An 18,476-nucleotide genomic window follows, 5' to 3' on the forward strand; every position below is an offset into this window, starting at 1 on the left:
ATGACAACTACCAACATAATTTTTGCATTTTGGAACATAAAACAGCAAACAAAGTACTCAGTTCAGCACTGCATGATGGGAAATGTGGGCCATCGCTACAATATTTTAGTACGAAGTCTCATTTTGATCCGCTCCCGTTTGCTGTTGGTGTGTTTTTTTTTTGTTATTGTTGTTTTGTTTTTTTTTGTTTTGTTTTTTTAAATCAAGCTAGGCGCTAAAATGCTGTGTTGAGTGGGTCAAACAAACATTTACAAAGACAAAGTGGTTGGCAGGTTTTCCACCATGAAGGAGAGGAATATGAAGTTTTAAAAAGAGACCGTGATATGTACAAAGTTCGTTAACCTGTTTGGATTATTTTGTTCTATGGAGAATGGTGGAATACACAAATGGACTAACGTTAGCCTACACTAGCAGGCAGGGGAGGGAAAACAGTTGGTGAGTGAAACATCCATAATAAGTCTTTATTAATTAAAATTTTTGTCATGAAATGTGTTTTACATGTTTACGCACCTGTCTGTCACTGCCTGTGGTGTTGTAGACTGTCTATTTTATGTTTGAATAGGCCTTGTATAGTGTTGTATACCGCTAAAAGGTTATCTTTTCAGAGAGGCTGAGTTGGCTGGTTATATTTGAACGAGCAAAGAAGTTGAACCTAGAGAAGATTGTTGAGGACTTTGCGGTGCATAAAGCTCACAGAATGCTGTTCAGACAGGTGAGTACAATGACAATTGCTTGATATTTGAAACTCACCATATGAGAGCATCAGCAGCCACTGCATTGCCTAGTGTCGTAGAATTGTGTGTGCACGCTGTATGCGGTGTGTAAAAACGGTCCAGTCTCTCCTTTGCTTTAAGATTAGATAAGATAGAACTTAATTTATCCCGACGGAAATTGTTGGAAGAGTGTAAATATGTATATATAATATTTGTGTTTGTTGCTGCACTGGCTGTTAAGTTTATATTGTTTAGTGGCAGGTTATTTAATTTCTGTACCCTGATAATGCTTGTTGCACCCTCCACAGTGTCCATAAACTTTTTATTTATTGTCGGTCATTTTTGTTGAATTGTTTTGTCCTCTTTTCTGGTTTTATATGTTTTTTATTTAAATAGGCCTTTTATAGTTTTGTAGACCGCCATGTCTGTTTTATGTTATGTTTATGTTAAAGTTATTCCCATGTAAGAAAGACATGGTACATGGACATGGCTGTCTAAGCCTGTCACTGTCTCTCGGCGGTGGTGCTGAACCGTTTATTAATCAATGCATGTAGAGCGCAGCGTGCTGTCTTTGGTGTTGACACAAAGTGGATTCACTGTATGTTTTCTTAGACATAGGCTTGCTTGGCTCAATAAGTGACAATTTGTGTTTATGGATAGGACAGGATAGGATATATCAGCTGTTTTACAGTTGTGAATTTTAAAATTACTTTATCAGAAGGGCCCCTCGAAAATGCTCCACTCCCTCTGTGCTGAGAGTCTAGCTCCTGGAAACTGGGTAAATGGCAACCAGACAGCCAACACACACACACACACACACACACACACACACACGTTTGCCAGCAGAGAGGAAGTGGCTGCGCCACCCGTAACCTGATCTCTGACCACAGCTGTCCCAACATGTGACGAAAAAATATAGTCAGAAGAGAAAAAGTGACACATGAAGGGCATCTGTATAAAAACAATGAGGAGGAGAGAACAAAATGTGAAAGAGGACAGAGAGAAAAGAGCAAAACAAGAAATTAAATATGAAACAGAGAGAAACAGAGGAAGGGGGAGAGAGACCGAGGGGTGGAGGAGCAATGAAGGGGCCCTTAGGGACTAGTGGTGTGGGCTGGTCCATTCAAAACATAGTAGGGGGTGCATTCTTCCATCTCTCTCTCTCTCTCTCTCTGTGTGTGTCTGGCATTTGCCTCTAACTCCTCAGTCACACACTTTGCGCACGAGGAGATCAGGAGTGGGGAATGTGTGTATGCACGTGTGTGTGTGTGTGTGTGTGTGTGTGTGTGTGTGCGCGCTGAGCTGTATATGAGCAAGAGTGCACATTCATGTTGTACAGTATAGTGTGTTTGTGTGCTCGGTGTGTATAGATGGCTATGGGCACGTGTCTGTCCATTAATTGGCTGCAGGTGAGCTCTGCTGCAGATTGTGTGTGTGTGTGTGTGTGTGTGTGTGTGTGTGTTTTCTTATATGTGTTTTCCACTGGGCTTGTGCCCTTTTGTATGTACAGTACAACTGTGTGGTTGTGTTTCCGAGGCAGGAGACAGAAAAGTCTGTTTAATCCACAGCAGCCCTGGACACACCAGCACAGCATGCCAGCACAACCATAACACACGCACAGAAACACACCTGTTTCTGTGTGTGTGTGTGTGTGTGTGTGTGTGTGTGTGTGTGTGTGTGTGTGTGTAGCTTAGGGAGCTGCCTCAATACCGCACTGGGGTAATCCATCCACCACCTCACAGAGAGTGGGATATAGCAAAGAAGAGAAGGTAGGAAAGATGGATAAATGTTAGGGGAGAGGGATGTATGCTCGAAAGGATGGTAGGGCCAGGAAGAGTGTGTGAATTTATTCTTCTCAACACACATATTCTCTCTCTCTCACACACACACACTTGTAAAAGTTACTACTACTGTTAATAACTATGAATATTACCAATATATTACTGTACCATGAATTAGCCATTGCTCTATATGCCAACAGCTGTAATTTCAATCAGCCTGTTATCATGGAAAATAACAACCCGTAAAGGTGTCCACTGTCCATATGTCCCTCCACAATACATACATAAGTGTTAAACTTAATTAAATGACAGGTGACGGTGATCGAAAAGTAGCATCAGCCGATGATCGGCCAATGTGTTTTTAGTCATACATTACATTGTGATAAACATTCATTTTTTCCCATGGAGCCATAATGTAATTTCTGGGGTTTGAGAGTGGACTGCCTGAGACACACACACACACACACAGTCTGTCCACTTATACACTTTCCACTCACAATTCATTAAGTCAGCAGCACGTCATTGACACACCGTTACACCACTTATGTGTTTTGGAGTTAACAGACCTCCGTCTGACACATATTGTGGAGTGTGAATGAAAACTAGTGTATCAATATTCACATACAGTCATGTCCCAACACTTTCACCCTCTCTGCCTCCTCCTCACTGTGTTCCTGTGTCACACACTGATCACCACAAGTATTTCATTCAAACATCTAGCATTTAAGGACCATTACATTTGTAATGCTTATGAATTTCATGAACACAGCAGCCTTAATTTTGACAAACACATAAACTTCTATGATATAATACTCAAAAACACATTACACTAATAAACTACTATTATATGATGATGGGGTATATGGGACAATGTAATTGATTGATTCTTTCTTTCTTGCAATCATCACACAAGTGAACGTCATATCTTAACAACATTTTTGCATCATTACATTACATTGTTGTTGTTATTTAATTGTTGCCTAGACTTCAAGGATGTCTAGTGAATTTTATGGCTTGTTTCAAGAGTATTTTAAAACATCTGCATTGACAGTACACTACAGAATTAAACAGTGTACAAAAAGATGATACGCAGCAAAGGATGGGAGCCAGATACTAACTTATAATGGTGTGAGTACACAGTATGCACCACAACTCCCCAAGGAGCCCCTCTGCATGATCTTTCTCTCTCCCCCTTCTCCACCTCTGCTCTTTCCCTTTTATTTGAACACCCTTTCCTCAAACAAGGCCTTCATCTGGGAAGGGACATCCCTTTAACAGTGGCAGGTAAAAGCACCAGAGAGACAGCTTACGGAGAGAGGAATGAAAAGAATGAGTGGAAGAACAGAGAAAAGAAATCCTAATGACTGGCCGACCCCCGCTCCCTCAAAACAAAAAAGTGCATAAATGGAAGGATGTGGGCAGAGGTATGGCACTGAGTCTGCAGAGGGAGAGAAGTGAGCAAAGGAGGATGGGTGAGAAGGTGGAGGGACTGGAGGTACAGACATGATGGTTGATTTGTGTTTAACAATAACAGGGGAGGAGAAAGCACAGAGAGGAAGAGAGGAGAGTACACAGAGAGAGGAGGGAAGGTGGGGAATAGGGCTGAACATGAGCGAGATGGAAAAGGAAAAAGAAGGATGAAACGAGACACTGGCTGTTTATTTTCGATAGTGACAAGGTAAATGAAAAGCAAGAAAAAGAGAATAAAAGGGCAGGATGGTGGGAAATTAAAAAAAAGAGGGGACCAAAAACTGAAGAAATAGGCAAGGACAAGACAAAAGTAGTTTTTCACTTCTCTCTTGATACCTACTTACTACTTACTTAGTTTGCTGATATTGAATGTTTCAGTTGTATGTATATATCAGTTACTTGTGTGACAGGTGATGCAGGATTTAAAGATTATTCTCTTGAAAATACTGTGAGTCATACTAGATAGGAACATCTGCTCAAACCAAAAATTTAAATGTAAATGTGATTGTAATGGGAAAGACGAGAGAGGAGGCAGTGTGAGAGAAAAGGGGGAGGGAAGGGGAGAAGCATAAAACCATAATTTAACAAGAGAATAGATGGAGGAGGGATGGAGCGAGCACTGGAGGGGGGCCTGATGAAGGGACGATGCGGGGGGCCAAGATCTAAGCCGTACCACTCCTCCCTACACTCCTACCTAGGAAAAGAGGGATTTGCTCTCCCTAGGAGGGATGGAGAGATGGAGGGAGGTGGGGGAGGAGTGATGAGGAGAACAGGAGGACCACTGAGAGAGGGAGTGGGGTGGGGGGGTGAGTTATGGAGGGAGGACTGGGGATAAAGGCAAAACAGATCAAGAGGGAAAAAGAGGAAGATTTATCATAAAAAAAATAAAAATCCCCACCATGCTCACCCAGTTACTGATGCTCAGGAGACTGTTTTAATGTGGAGACGCAGTGGAACAACATTTTCAAAGCCTGCAAAAGGTCCACACACACATCTCATTTAATGCAAAATGTAGTCTACGCCTCGTAGAATAAGAATCATCTCCTATAATATTTTCCTCTTCTCATACTTAAACCACTTAAAAGACATTAAACAGTTATTCCTGAGGAGTTTCTCAACAATATCATAATCACTAAAAATGCAGGCAATTTAACTTTGGTATCTGTTCAAAATAAAATTCAAAACTGCCATAGTTTGTTAGTGCTATTTGTTATTGTTTACGGAGAGACGGTGCAGATTCATCATTCAACTAGGATTTTTCCACCTCTGTCTATGCACGTGTGTGTGTGTGTGTGTGTGTGTGTGTGTGTGTGTGTGTCACTACTATATTAATATTTGTGTCTGGGTGTCAATTTAAAAAAGAATCTTTTAACAGCACATGAGCAGAACTAAGTGAATTTGACAACACAAAATGTTTATGATGCATCACATCGCTTGCATCCATGTTGTCTGTTGTCTTTACTACCATGTGTGTAAATGTGTGTGTTTGTACTGTATGGCTTCCAAAGATCTCCAAAACAAACACTAGCAAGCTGTACCCCACTGCAATGTGCATGTACACATGCCGCGAAACACACAATTTTATCCATTCTGCAGTCAGGCAGATCAGATACTTAAAATATGCATTCAATATTACAAAAACATACATACAAGTCTTTGTATCTACTGTATAACCAAAAACTACCCTAATACTATCATTCTATCTACTGAGAAAATCACTGCACTGTGGTGTTGCGGAAGACAAAACCTTGTTCCAGGAGGAACATATCAGGTCTCTTTTGTTTGCTAGATTTAAAGCGACCTTTGTAGAAATGTCTGGTCAGTACCACAGGGGGATAATGGGAAAATATGAAGAGACAGGCAGCTACTACTGACATGACTCCCCTAATGGCTCGAACCAAGACCTTCCCATCACATCCCCTCTATCTCACCTCCTTCAGTGACTGAACTCCCCCTTCTACGGCTCCCATAGTGCCTTTACCTAAGGTCTTCTCTGCATTTTGTCCTCCTACCTGGCAACCTTCTCCTACCTTTCTGTTTCCTTTTCCCTTATTTTTCCATTAACTCATCCGTTATCTGTTTCGCATGTCATACACTCTACTTGATAACCCTGATAATACTTTTTTCTCTCTGTCCACACATTCTTGAAATAGTTTCAGTACTTTTGGTTGGTACTTTTGGTTTCCTAGCACTACATCATTAGTTTGGTCACTAGAGGAAACCTTCTGTAATGTCTGTTTTATTTTTGCTGCGTATTAAAAAATACGTACATTATGTAAGATGGAGGGGAAACTTATCTTTACAGGTAATTTGCTGTAGGTCAATTTATGTCTGCTATTTGTGTTTGTAGATAGCGGTAAAAAGAAAGAGGTATAACAAAACTACATTAAAAAAGTGCTTATGTTGACCAAGTGAAAATTGTAGCTGCACCTTTTGAATTGCACAATAAAAGCCGGTTATTCTTTTTTTCCCCTCTTTCTCTTCCATCTCTGCTCTGACTGCTCACCCCCTCCACCTTCTTTATAGGGAACTGAGGTTGAAGTGCATTCTGGGAGATGCCAGACTTCTTTATAATCTACCAGCAGGCTTTCATAGCTGCCTGTCAGCTACCCAACAGACATGTACACACACACACACACACATATACAGAGGATGCCAAATGGCAATGGAAGGATTATGTGTGTGTTTGAGAGAAAGACCAGAGTCATGCCACACCAACACAACTTCAAAAACAAAATTCATCTCTCTCCCTTGCCACCTCTCTATTTTTCTCAAGAAACACATAAGACTTTTTGAGAAGCCCCTAGTGTATCTCTCCATCCCTCTCTCCCTCTTGTTTCTCCCTCTCTTTTCACTGTCGTTCCTTCCCAACTCAAAACTCAATTAGTAAATTAGTTCCAGCTCGCTAAGCGTTAAACAGCGGCCTGGGAGCGCGTAAACACACACTCCACACTCCATTAGGGCTCCACAAGCACCATACAACCCAAAAACCCCTGGTACACAGGTACACACACACTCCCAGAGTAATTAATTTATCCACTCACAAAGGAGTATGTACATAAACACAAACTTGCACACACCTACATATGTGGTGTACCTGGTCATTGCCCCATTCACCATATCTTTTTTGGGGGGAAAGCAGACAAATCTATACATGACAGACATGCACACACACGTATATTCATGTTTCCTGCCTTCATGTATTTTTGACTCTAAGTCTACCTTCAATAAGACGTCTGAGAGCCAGAGAGCAGGAAGACACTTTTAAGTGATGGACTGTAAAAAACAAAACACCCAAAACTGATCAAGTGCCTTCAAACCCCTCCCACAGACAAGTAAAGTGTTTACAAATGTGTGCATGCATCTGTGCACACACACACACGCAGCACTAAAGTATGACTGAGCTGGTTAAAAGCGAGCTTTTATGGTCTTTAAAAATTAAAACACACACACTCAAGCACTCAGTGGTGTATTTTGACAGTGTGTGTTGACCGTGGGTAAAGCACTTAAGCTGCAGTAATTAGCCTGATCGCCGTGGCGACAGAAGATGCTTTCTTTCATCCTCTCACTTCAGAAACCGGCATGACACACTGACACAAGGAAAATATACACACATGACTGATATGTCTTATTCCCCAGCACAGACCCAGAGGGACGGATGCATTACACACTAACATACAAAGACACAGAGAGAGACACACACACACACACACACGAACACAGCATGTGGGGGAGTCACAACAGTGACAAGCACAGGAAAAGCAGCTTGATCTCCGTTATGTACCAAACGTTGACTGTACAAAACAGAAATACATGCCTCTCTCTGTCTGTCTTGCTTTGTAACTCACCTGTCTCTCTCTTCTCTTTGCCTGTCTGTCTGTCTGTCTGTCTGTCTGTCTGTCTGTCTCTTCTTTTGGACTTTGGACATGTGTGTAAATAGGGATGAAAGTAGAAAATGAAAAAAGGCAGACATAGTGGAAAATTGCACGTTTTTTTAGATTTTTTAATGCATTTGATATTTCAAAACTTTTTTATTTTGATGTTTATTAAGGATAAGCAGTCATTGCAGCGGGGTATTGCATTGTATTTCCCAGAGGAGTTTGAGTATCTGTCGGTGGCATTCTGTTTTGGCTTTTCAGCTGTTGACTCTCCCCAGTACTTCTTTCAACCTGACACTGGGTGTTGAAATAAAAGCTTTCATGAACTGTGTATAAATGCTGAATAAGCATTGCGTGACATCAATCCAAAAAAAATAGCAATTTCTATTTTTATATTTTCAAATAATTTATAAAGACCTGCGGACACTCTGAGAAGGAGACAAAAACAGATGAAGTAGTAAGAATAATTAAAGAGCACAACACAGAAAGACAAACAAGAATAGAGCCAAAAACGGTGAAGGACATAAATCCAAGCACAGGTTAAGAGTCAACTTATGAGAAGGAGAGAAAGACAGCAAGAGAGAAAATGAAAGAATAACAGAGAGAGAAAGAGAGAGAGAGGATCAGTGGAGCCGAGCCAGGGCTGAACAAAGAACTACAGTAACAGTCCACTGGCCTTACAGCTGCTCTCTGCACACACACTCCCTGGGCTCTGGCTATGCAGTGTATGCATGTGTGTGTATGTGTGCGTGTATGTGCATGTGCATGTGTCTGTGTGCTGTTGTGAGGGTCCCCATAGGTGTCCACCCTTTCAGCAGTTGGACTGCCAACTCATAAACCCCCCAGCCTCCAGCTCCTCCTGCAGAGAAGAGAAGGGGAGGGGAGGGAGTGAGAGGAGGAGCTCAGAGGAGGAGGCAGGGGGAGACGAAAAAATGGAGAGCATTAAGGATAGACAGACAGATAGAGGGAGTGAAAACATTTAGAGTGACAATTGTTTATTAAAAAAATTTTGGGGTAGGTACTTGTAATTCACAGCAGAGCTTGTATAACTGCTGGAGCATTCAGCTGGAATGGCTTTATCATTTGCAACACAACAGGAATCAGTACAACAGTTTTCTAATTAAGCCCAAATTCTTTCTCCATCTTCTGGTCTGTTGCCATATTTTTCCTGTTTACTTTCTGTCACTTTATGTTCAGGTGTGTTCAACACTACCCTACTGTGTGAAGCATTCATCTCATAGTTTCAACTCAGTTTATCATTCCTCCACCAGTGATAAAGACATAATGTTGTTCAGTAAATGCTTTCAATTTGCTACTCTGTGACATTCTCAACTAGCTTGGTGCTAGTGTGCTAACAAACTAAGTTGATAATGGCAATGGGACTGCACACTCAAACAGCAGGGCATTAGCAGGGCAGCTAATAAGAGTGAACTCCACATGAAGATAATGGATAAAAATGGAAATTAACTCTCATTCAACTAGCTTATATTGCTATATTGTAAGTTATGAAAGTTAGAGAGCAGTTGACTGCCATTTCAAATACATGTCAAGCATCAACCCAAAAGCAATCCATTGGTAACAATCCTGCATTAATCACACACCATGATAAGGATGATGGTAATGGCAAACAGTATCAAGACAGTGGACTGAGCAGCCATCAGATAATTCGGGAGTTAATACATTATTATTGTTCCCCACTGTCAGAAAAAGTCAATATTAGAAAAAAATATTCCTTCCTGACGTTTGTCCTGCCCTCACACTTATTCAGATAAGAAAACAATCTTACTGATGCTTTGATTTGTTCACAACTGGAGATTATAAGAAAGTAGAAGGTTGTAGTAGTAGTTGGTCATCTTCATAATTCAGATAGAAACAGGATAAAGAGTTTTCCAAATTTTACAAATCATGAGAAGAACTCAGATTGATGGTTTATAATGGAAAAATAATATAATAAGTAGCATTAACTCACAGCGTAATAAGTAATAATATTACACAATGATTAATAAGGGATAAGCACAAGTGACACTTGGCTCTTGGAGATTTAGTTCCATCTGGGTACCTCTTATTACAAACTGGAAGGTATTGTCAAAAAAAACCCAAAGAACGCATTTGTTTATGTCGAAGTAGAGGCCCTAACTTTAAAACACAGAACTGTCAAACTATGCGGATCATCTCACCAACAAATGCATTTCATTATTCAACTACCATCTCTCACTCTCTCTCTCACTCTCTCTCTCTCTCTCTCTCACACACACATACACATACACATATACACACACACACAGGACCCCCTGTTGTTGTAATTAAAGGTGTCCTTGACAATGAGATAGACCGCTTTCACACTCTTGGACCCTTGAACATCAGTAGTCTTATTTGAATACACGCACACACACTCTTTCTTGCACCCACCATACTTTTCCACATCACCAGTTTCATAGTCCATCTGTTGAGTCCACAAACACACACACACACACACACACACACACCCCCACCCACACACAGCTGGGTAGAATTTGCCACCCCTGATGACTATCCACTTGCCTGTTCTCTGTTTGACAGAGGGCGCTATTATCTGACCAAAATAGTTCATAACTAGGAACACACACAAGCACTTGGGCACATAGGCTATGCACAAAAAACTACACAGGTGCACAGAATTATGTGAATAATAACTAATTAAAACATCTCCACTTGAAACTTTCTCACTGTTTCTCTCTTATTGTTTCTCCACAGTTTTGGATGTATCTCTTTTTCATGTTTTCCACAGTGAAAACCCCTGAAAGCATTGTCTTCCGCAGTGAGAGTGTTTGTGTTACAGGTCATGTCCGTACATTAAGCTTAATGCTACTGCAGCACACTGGGACTGCTGTGTGTACTCAATCTGTATGCATGGTGTGTGAGTGTGTGTGTCAGGCAGAAAGTGTGAATGAGAGCGACAGACAGATAAAATCAGAGAAAGAGAAAGAGAGATAGGTGATGAGTTGTGTGTGTCTAAAGTGTGCAAGTGCATCTTGTGAGAGAGTTTTTGTGGTTGTGTAAGTGTGAGTGTGTGTACATGTGTATGTTTGGTCCAGGTGCTGGGACCTGTGTGTGTCCCTGGGCAGGGAATGCAGGGGTCCCTGGACTCTCCTCTGCTTCCTGCTAACGAGACAACCACACACCTCCACACACCCACACATACATACACACTGCATTGATCAGGGTGAGGATGAGGCTCGCTCTGCGCTCCGTTAGCCAACCGCTAAGGACTGACCGCCTCAGGGCATGCTGCCCCTCACCTACGAACACACACACACACACACACACAAATACATACATACATAAAAACACGCTGATATGTCATCTGAATTCAGCAGCATAAGAGTAGAGTAAGGCTTCGATGCTGCTGCACATACTAAAAAGGCAGGACTTGCTACCGGATCGTGAACAGTTTACTATAGCACCAACTGATGATGAATAGTGTACCATAGAAACAACCTATGGTGCACAACCGTGCACCAAAGCAACAAGTGATGAACAGTGTACCATCCCAACATAATAATTGACGAACAGTGTAATATGGTACTATACTAACGCTGTTAGTTCTCACCAATTCTGCATGATCAAGATGAAAAAATACATTATTTTCTTGTATCTCTGTCAAGTAGTTACAGTATATCCTCTTTGTTATCCAAGTACACTTAGATACTATATATTAAACTGAATTCTGGAACACAATAGTCCCTTCCTCCTTCAGACACACACACAAAACACACATACTTAGGGATAGCGATGGGATAGCAATCAGATTAATTACAGCAGGCGCACTCTTAACATCTGGTCTGAAATCAACCCTGTGTCGGGAGCCATGCTCAAAATATGTGCTGTGTGTATGTGTCTCATGGTCACTTGTGGCTTGCGGTGTGTGGCCCTGTGGCCATAAAAAATAAATAAATAAAACCCATTGACATTTTTTGACCCACACAGGTGTTCTTTATGATCTGGCATGCACACACCAGTTATAGCTACATTGGCAATATAGTAAATGCAAGCGACATTGTGTGTTCAAAATATTAATTTTAACTAGAAAACAATTGAAATGCAACCTCTAGCGTGGCAACCAGTCCGTCTGTCCATTTGTGTCAACAGGTGCAGTGAAGTGTAGGCCGAAGCTGAGTTACACCAGTTTTTATGTATTCTGTAATTAGCACTGATCCCATATTTATTTACTGTTGCAGAGCAGACGTGATTGGACTACAGGGACTGCACATACTCACACATACACACAGAGAGAAGCAGCGTCATTAGAAACCATTAGCAGACAACATTAAGTGGTTAACGGCTACAACACCAGGCTGTTAAACTTTACGATCATTATTATAGGAGACGACGATTTCTGCCTCTATGATAACGATCTAAGACAGCGAACAAGGTGTAGAGCAGGATATTTCTGTTTGATTACAGTAAAAGAATGACAGATGACAGTGAGGGAGAAGTGAAAATTGAGCTTTCATGAACATACTTGTCTCTTCAGTCCACTCAGAATAGCTTCCAAGGTTTTTCCATGCTGCGTTGTGTCATACTGTGTATGTTTTAGTGCATTGATATTGTTTTGTTGAGTGGTATATCTGTTTGAAAAACCAATAAGGTCACTGTCTTACCTAAACTGATACCTTCTGACTGCAAACATGCAATTTAGTTTATAATAAATCATCAGTCATTAATCATAAATGTAATGTAGGGGTGTAAGCAGTACGTGTATTCGTCTCAACAGGACGTTCGGTAAGCGACTTCCTCGGTTCAGTGCGTCCCGTGACTCAAACGATTACTGTCAAAATAGTCTATTTAAGTTGATGCGCAGAACAGAAATTCTAGAGTTTTACACAGAAATTTATGGCAGTGCACCAGTTGCTGTCCTTCAGCTGTAGCATGCAAGTCAGTTTCCCAGGTTAGTCAAGCTTCTGCAGTGTCGCTGCCTCAGAATGGCAACCCCAATTGAGAGACCAGAGCTGGAGGATCCTCCCATGACATTTAGTCTGTATGCATTCGTTACGGTTTTCCTGGTTAGTTACAATGGGCAACGATGAGTGTCAAACTGTATGTCGAGATCAACAGAAGTCTGGTTTGTCTGTGGAAACACTTCAAACATGTGATTTACGACAGCATCACCCAAATGTGTCGATTAGCGAAGCAAGATAAAAACCGACTGGAAGGCAAGTCCTTCTCCTCACAGCGTTCAGGCAGCCTCTCACTGCAGACCTTGGACCGTGCCAAAGCAGGAGTGTTTATATGAGACCTTACTCGTTCGTAGAGAATACAGAATTTAAGCATATGGTCAAAGTGCTTGCACCCTGATAAAATATGCCTTCATGTGTGCATTTTATAGTCAGTCCGTTGTGCCTTCCCTGGTTTATACTGGGCAGACACAACAATATTTTTGTTTATTTATTTGTCAATTTATTTGTTCTTATTGATCAATATGCCAGTTTTTTTAGTGTTTTAACTGTTACAGTAAGAATGGCCAATGAGCCACTGTTTTATGTTTACATTTTTCAAAATAAATGACAAAAATGTACCAAACTATGACCCTAAAACCGAATCACAAACCGAACCATGAATTTTGTGTACCGTTACACCCCTAATGTAACGCTTCAATAGTTTTCTCAGTGTACACTGGTGTGTTGACCAAGAAGCTTTTTAAAAAGTTTAGTGTAACAAAATGCAAACTCATTTTGCTGTGGGGACAATAAAGTAATTAAAGATACATTTAAAAAGAATCACTTAATTATATAATAATGGTGTGGTCTAAATGGCATTATTAGAAACTAAAGTAAAAGACACAGCACACAGGCAGGAAGATGTGCTGAGCGAGGCAAGAATCCATGAGTAAGCATCTGGGTGAACGAGAGGTTAAAAAAGGAGAGACAGAGAGAGAGAGAGAGAGAAAGGAACAAGTAAGCGGGGCTGGTGCTTGGTCTACTCTTCTTCTGTCCCGGGCTAAAGTGAACCAGAGAACGACAGAAGGGAAGAAATAGAGAGGAGGAGGGAAGAAGGAAGGATTGGAGGCAGAGAGAGAAAGCGAAAGGCCAGCTTCTTCTCTGATGCAGTATTCTGTGTGTATGTGTGTGTAGCTGCATATTTGTGCCTGTTTGTGTGTATGAATAATTCCAGTCCATGGAGAGAGCAGCCTGCTGAGGTAATGAGGAGGACATGCATTGATAGCAAATATTGCTGGTGGGAAGCTATCGATCCGACAGCCATTTGTCCAAACTTTAGTTAGGAAGCCAGCGCTGTCTGCAGGCTTTATAGTGACTGATGGACAAACAGAAAGACAGACAGTGCTCAGGCTGATAAAAGGGATCATGATTATGATGGCATTAGTCTAACAAAGATGTCAAAATGAAATCAAGAGAAAATGAAAACTGACTCAGTGATAGATATTTCACATTTTCTTAATATTTTCTACAGTGCCAAATAATCTTGAACAGAAAGTTAAGCACACAAAGTTAAGGTAACTGACAATACACTGACTGTGTTTTTCTATGGGAAGTCAGGACCACCATAGTGGGACAATATGAGGTTCAAACACTGTTCTTGCTTGGGATTCAATTTATCTCTTGGAGAACTTTCTTCAATATGTACTAAAGATGTAAAAGTCTATAGACTTACTTACTTTCGAAAAAGTCCCAGTCTTCTCTCCATGACTGAAAATAACATTTTCATTAGAGCCAGTTTCAAATCAAACCTTCCATTATAAACTCTATTATTTGCAATTTGCCCCGAAGCCCTGGCTAGTCCTGTCCGGCCCTATTGTAGAAACCGGGCAGTTGCTGTAAGAGCTCACAGAGAAAAATATAGCAGACCGAACACCTTTTTTCAAACGTCTCCTCCGCTCCCCCTCTCCCCTCTTGCAAAACTTCACATCTCCTCATCCACACATGGACATACATAGACTCCCTTTTCTTTTCTGGTGTCACAGTGTCAGATATTCCAGGTTAGGGAGAACACTGGGGAAATTACACTTCTACCTAGGCCTCTAGCACTGTGTGTCTGTGTGTATGTCTGTGTGTGTGTGTGTGCGCGTGTGTGTGTGAGTCCAGTGAATCTCATAGGTAAACCTGTTACCGTAGGGGAAAGGGACAGACAATGAAGGGAGGACGGCACTGGTGGAGGGTGATGGGGGGTTGAGGGAGGGATAGAATGATGGAGAGCAAGAGAGGGCAGCTGGATTAAAGGAGGAGAGGACAAAGGAACTGAAGCCAACTAGACCAGGCCATTCAACCAGTCCTATAGATTCTCATTATTTGAGTGGGGAATTCACATCACTGTGTCCAAGATATTCTCTCATCAGATGTATTGCCAATTTAGGTAGCATGTGGTATAATCAATAGAAATGGTATAAAAATGTATTTATGTCCCCATACATGTAGGACAAGATGGAGTAGAGGCAACCATGAGCTGCTGGAACATGACTGGATCCATATTTTTTCCCCCGTTAATGTTGAAGAAACACCACTGAAAATGTTGTTCTCATTGTGTGCCAGACTAAAAATCTTGACAGTGTTGAACTTTGAGGAAACGGAGAGCTGGAGAGTCCAAAATAGAGGAAGCTATCGTAGCTTATTAGCCGTGTTGCTCCATCCTTTTTTATTTAACCTCCTCTTCCGGAGTACAAAGTGCTCCACAAAAGAGTAGTGGTTTTCAGACAGTTACGAGACGGGAGTTGATGGTACAAATACGTCTTTTGAATGAACTGTGTGAACTTATTGTCTTGTCAGTGTCCGAACTAACTAGTCAGCAAGACTGCTAGCTCAGCTAACTCTTTGTTGAATGAAATGGTGTACAATATTGAGAACAGAATGCCAGTGGGGAGTAAACAGCACAGTATAGAGAAAATAGGAGCTATTGTTAGCCCAGTTGGCTAGCGTGTTAGCAGTTAGCTTGCAAGCAAGTTTACCAACTAGCCCTACAAGTAGTCACTACATCACCAAACCTCTAGAACCACATAGGCCTATTTCGTGAAGAAATGCAAATAAATTTCACTGTGCCAATTTTTGGTGTGACCAGGCCATTTTAAATAACTTTCCAGCACACTCAACAGTAATTTCATTCAGGAAGGAAACTCTAGGAGTGACTACATATCATATGATGAGTGTAGTGGAAGAGGGAAAGGCTCTGGAACAATGTTGTGACTGTAGCTACAGATGTAGACCAATATATATAAATTTTAAGAATACTTGAACAGTATTTTTAAGTATTTAAGTATTCAGTTATAATACAGTTATTTTCATTATGGCATACAAACACAATTGTAAGAAGTGCTTTACAGTAATTAATGAACAAATAAAAAAGGATTAGGTAGCCTAAACACTGAATGTAGCAGGTCTAGAAAGACTGCAATCCACAGGCTCGAGTGGCTTAGTGCGTCAGTGACATACAGACCGAGTCAAAGCTTGTCACCTGATTGGTCTTTAGCACCCATCCATGTGACTGATGCAGGTGCTTTATTCCATGCTTCCCGTAGCACTAAAAGCATGAACTGAAAATAGAATGGTGGAAAGGCGTTTCCAGGCCCTTTTCACAAAGCTCAATTGCTTTTGGCTCTGTGGTAAGTCTGACACAAAGTGGTGCTGGGAATCAAACCTACACTACCACTCTTAGCAGCCACAGCGGGCACTATAAGATACACTCACAAACACACACCTGCACAATTTCACACTGAATGCCAATCATACGATAAATACACACATACACAATTACAGTACACACAATTACTGCCAATCACACTGTACTCACTTGTTCACATTCTCTCTTTCTCTGTCTCACACACACACACCCATCCCAGGCAGCAGCACAGTAATTACAATGTGACACCAGACAGGCTAAAACCACCCCTGCAATTACTACTGCAGAGAGAGAAAGTGTGAGTGAGGAATGTGTCCATTTCTTATTTTAACATGTATTTATATTAAAATGAGGCAAGTCTTTTATCCTTTCCATTTATAGTGTCTTCATTTCTGGTAACTCATACTAGCAAACAAGACTTTCATTAATTAATTCTGGTTATATTCAAAGACAAATACAAACAAAGCAGAAAGAGGTGGGATTTCTTATATGGAAAAAACATTAGACATACATGAGACATACTTTCTGCAACACAACAAGGCCAACAACTAGTTCCATCCCAGACTGACACAAAGTGATACTCTCTGCTGCCCACTTGCTGTCTTCTACATGATGGCTAAATTAGACTGGACACTGATGTGAACAGTGGGAGAAGGAACTTTTATAGATTATATGTGTGAGAGGCAGGATTCAAACTCAAAACACCGAGTATACAGGAGCAGGGCAGTTGCATCTAGGACACGCCCGACTCCTTCAACTATAAAGAAAAAACATCTGGATAGCATTCAAAAGCACCATGCATCAACACACACACACACACACTCACACACTATACACACACTCTAATGAAGCCCCGGTAGTGACGAAGAGCAGCAGGGAGCGGCGCGGATCGCCGAAGACAAGTGTGTGTGAGCTTTCGTCACACAGTGTGTGTATGCAAGTGTGTGTCTCCGGCGGGATAATTATGGCGCTCCTCGGCAGCTGAGCGTGCCAGATGTACTGGGAGAAGGAGAAGGAGGTGGTGGGGTGGAGGACGAAGAGGAGGAGGAGGCGCGGCGCAGAGCAGAGAGGGAGCCCAGCACCAGGAGCAATGCAGCAGGGAGCATACAGAGTGTTATGTGAATACATTAGTGTGAATGTGTTGTGTATCTATGCACTGATGTGTGTCCATGTGTGTGCCTGTACCTGGGAATATTTGCTGTGTGTGTATGTGGCAGAATAAGAGAATGTCTCAGTATGAGTATTTCCAGATGGATGTCCATGTTCGTACGTACAAATACTGTGTGTGTGTGTGTGTGTGTGTGTGTGCGTGCGTGCGCGTGCGTGTATATTTGGCATGGCCAATTTTGTTTCTTGCCATCCACCATTAGCAGGTTGGCTCTGTCACAAATGAGTGTCTCTCATCCCGGCGAGGTACGAGGATGAAGTGGGACAGAGAACATGAGATGAGGAAGTAAAGGTGGGTTGGTGGGAAAGGAGGTAGAGGAGGAGAGAGCGAGGGGTCACAGAAAGAGAAAGAAATAAAGTAACTAAGAGAAAATAAGTGGACAAAGTTCTGAAAATTACTTATTACTTACTCCACCTAAATAAAACACCACATCACATGACAATAAAATATTAGCATAATGATTGTAATTATCATTATGTTGTGGGTGTGGGTGGGGGGCTCGCGTGGTGTTCACGGTTCCACTCTGTGTCTAATCTACAAACCTGCAGTATACCACCAGATTATAAAGCCTTTAAACAGAACATATCCCCACATGACGGAGCGCTGCAGGTGAGTTGTTTTATGCTGTGTAGGACATTGTGTGGGCACAGTCTGTCAGTGAATGACCATATTGCTGGTCCTACTGCAACAACTGCTGGTGTTCAAAACATGCTTTTGGAGGTTAATTATTGCATTGTGTACAATGCCTTGGATGCTGTTTAGGCAAGAATAAAAAAAATAAATAAAAAACACTTATTTGGTGATTCAAATAGGTCCAAAAAATAACCTGGTTCCAGATCTTTTTGATGCCCACATCTCTGCC

The 18,476-nt window shown here is 41.4% G+C and overlaps 1 protein-coding gene across 4 annotated transcripts in view; it reads right to left on the reverse strand.

Annotated features, from left to right (window-relative positions):
- Positions 1-18,476, reverse strand: part of znf423 (zinc finger protein 423) — a 157,045-nt gene that overhangs the window by 42,020 nt on the left and 96,549 nt on the right. The window lies entirely within an intron of this gene.

The sequence above is a fragment of the Siniperca chuatsi genome, linkage group LG4 (genome assembly GCF_020085105.1).
Source record: "Siniperca chuatsi isolate FFG_IHB_CAS linkage group LG4, ASM2008510v1, whole genome shotgun sequence".
Taxonomy (NCBI): domain Eukaryota; kingdom Metazoa; phylum Chordata; class Actinopteri; order Centrarchiformes; family Sinipercidae; genus Siniperca; species Siniperca chuatsi.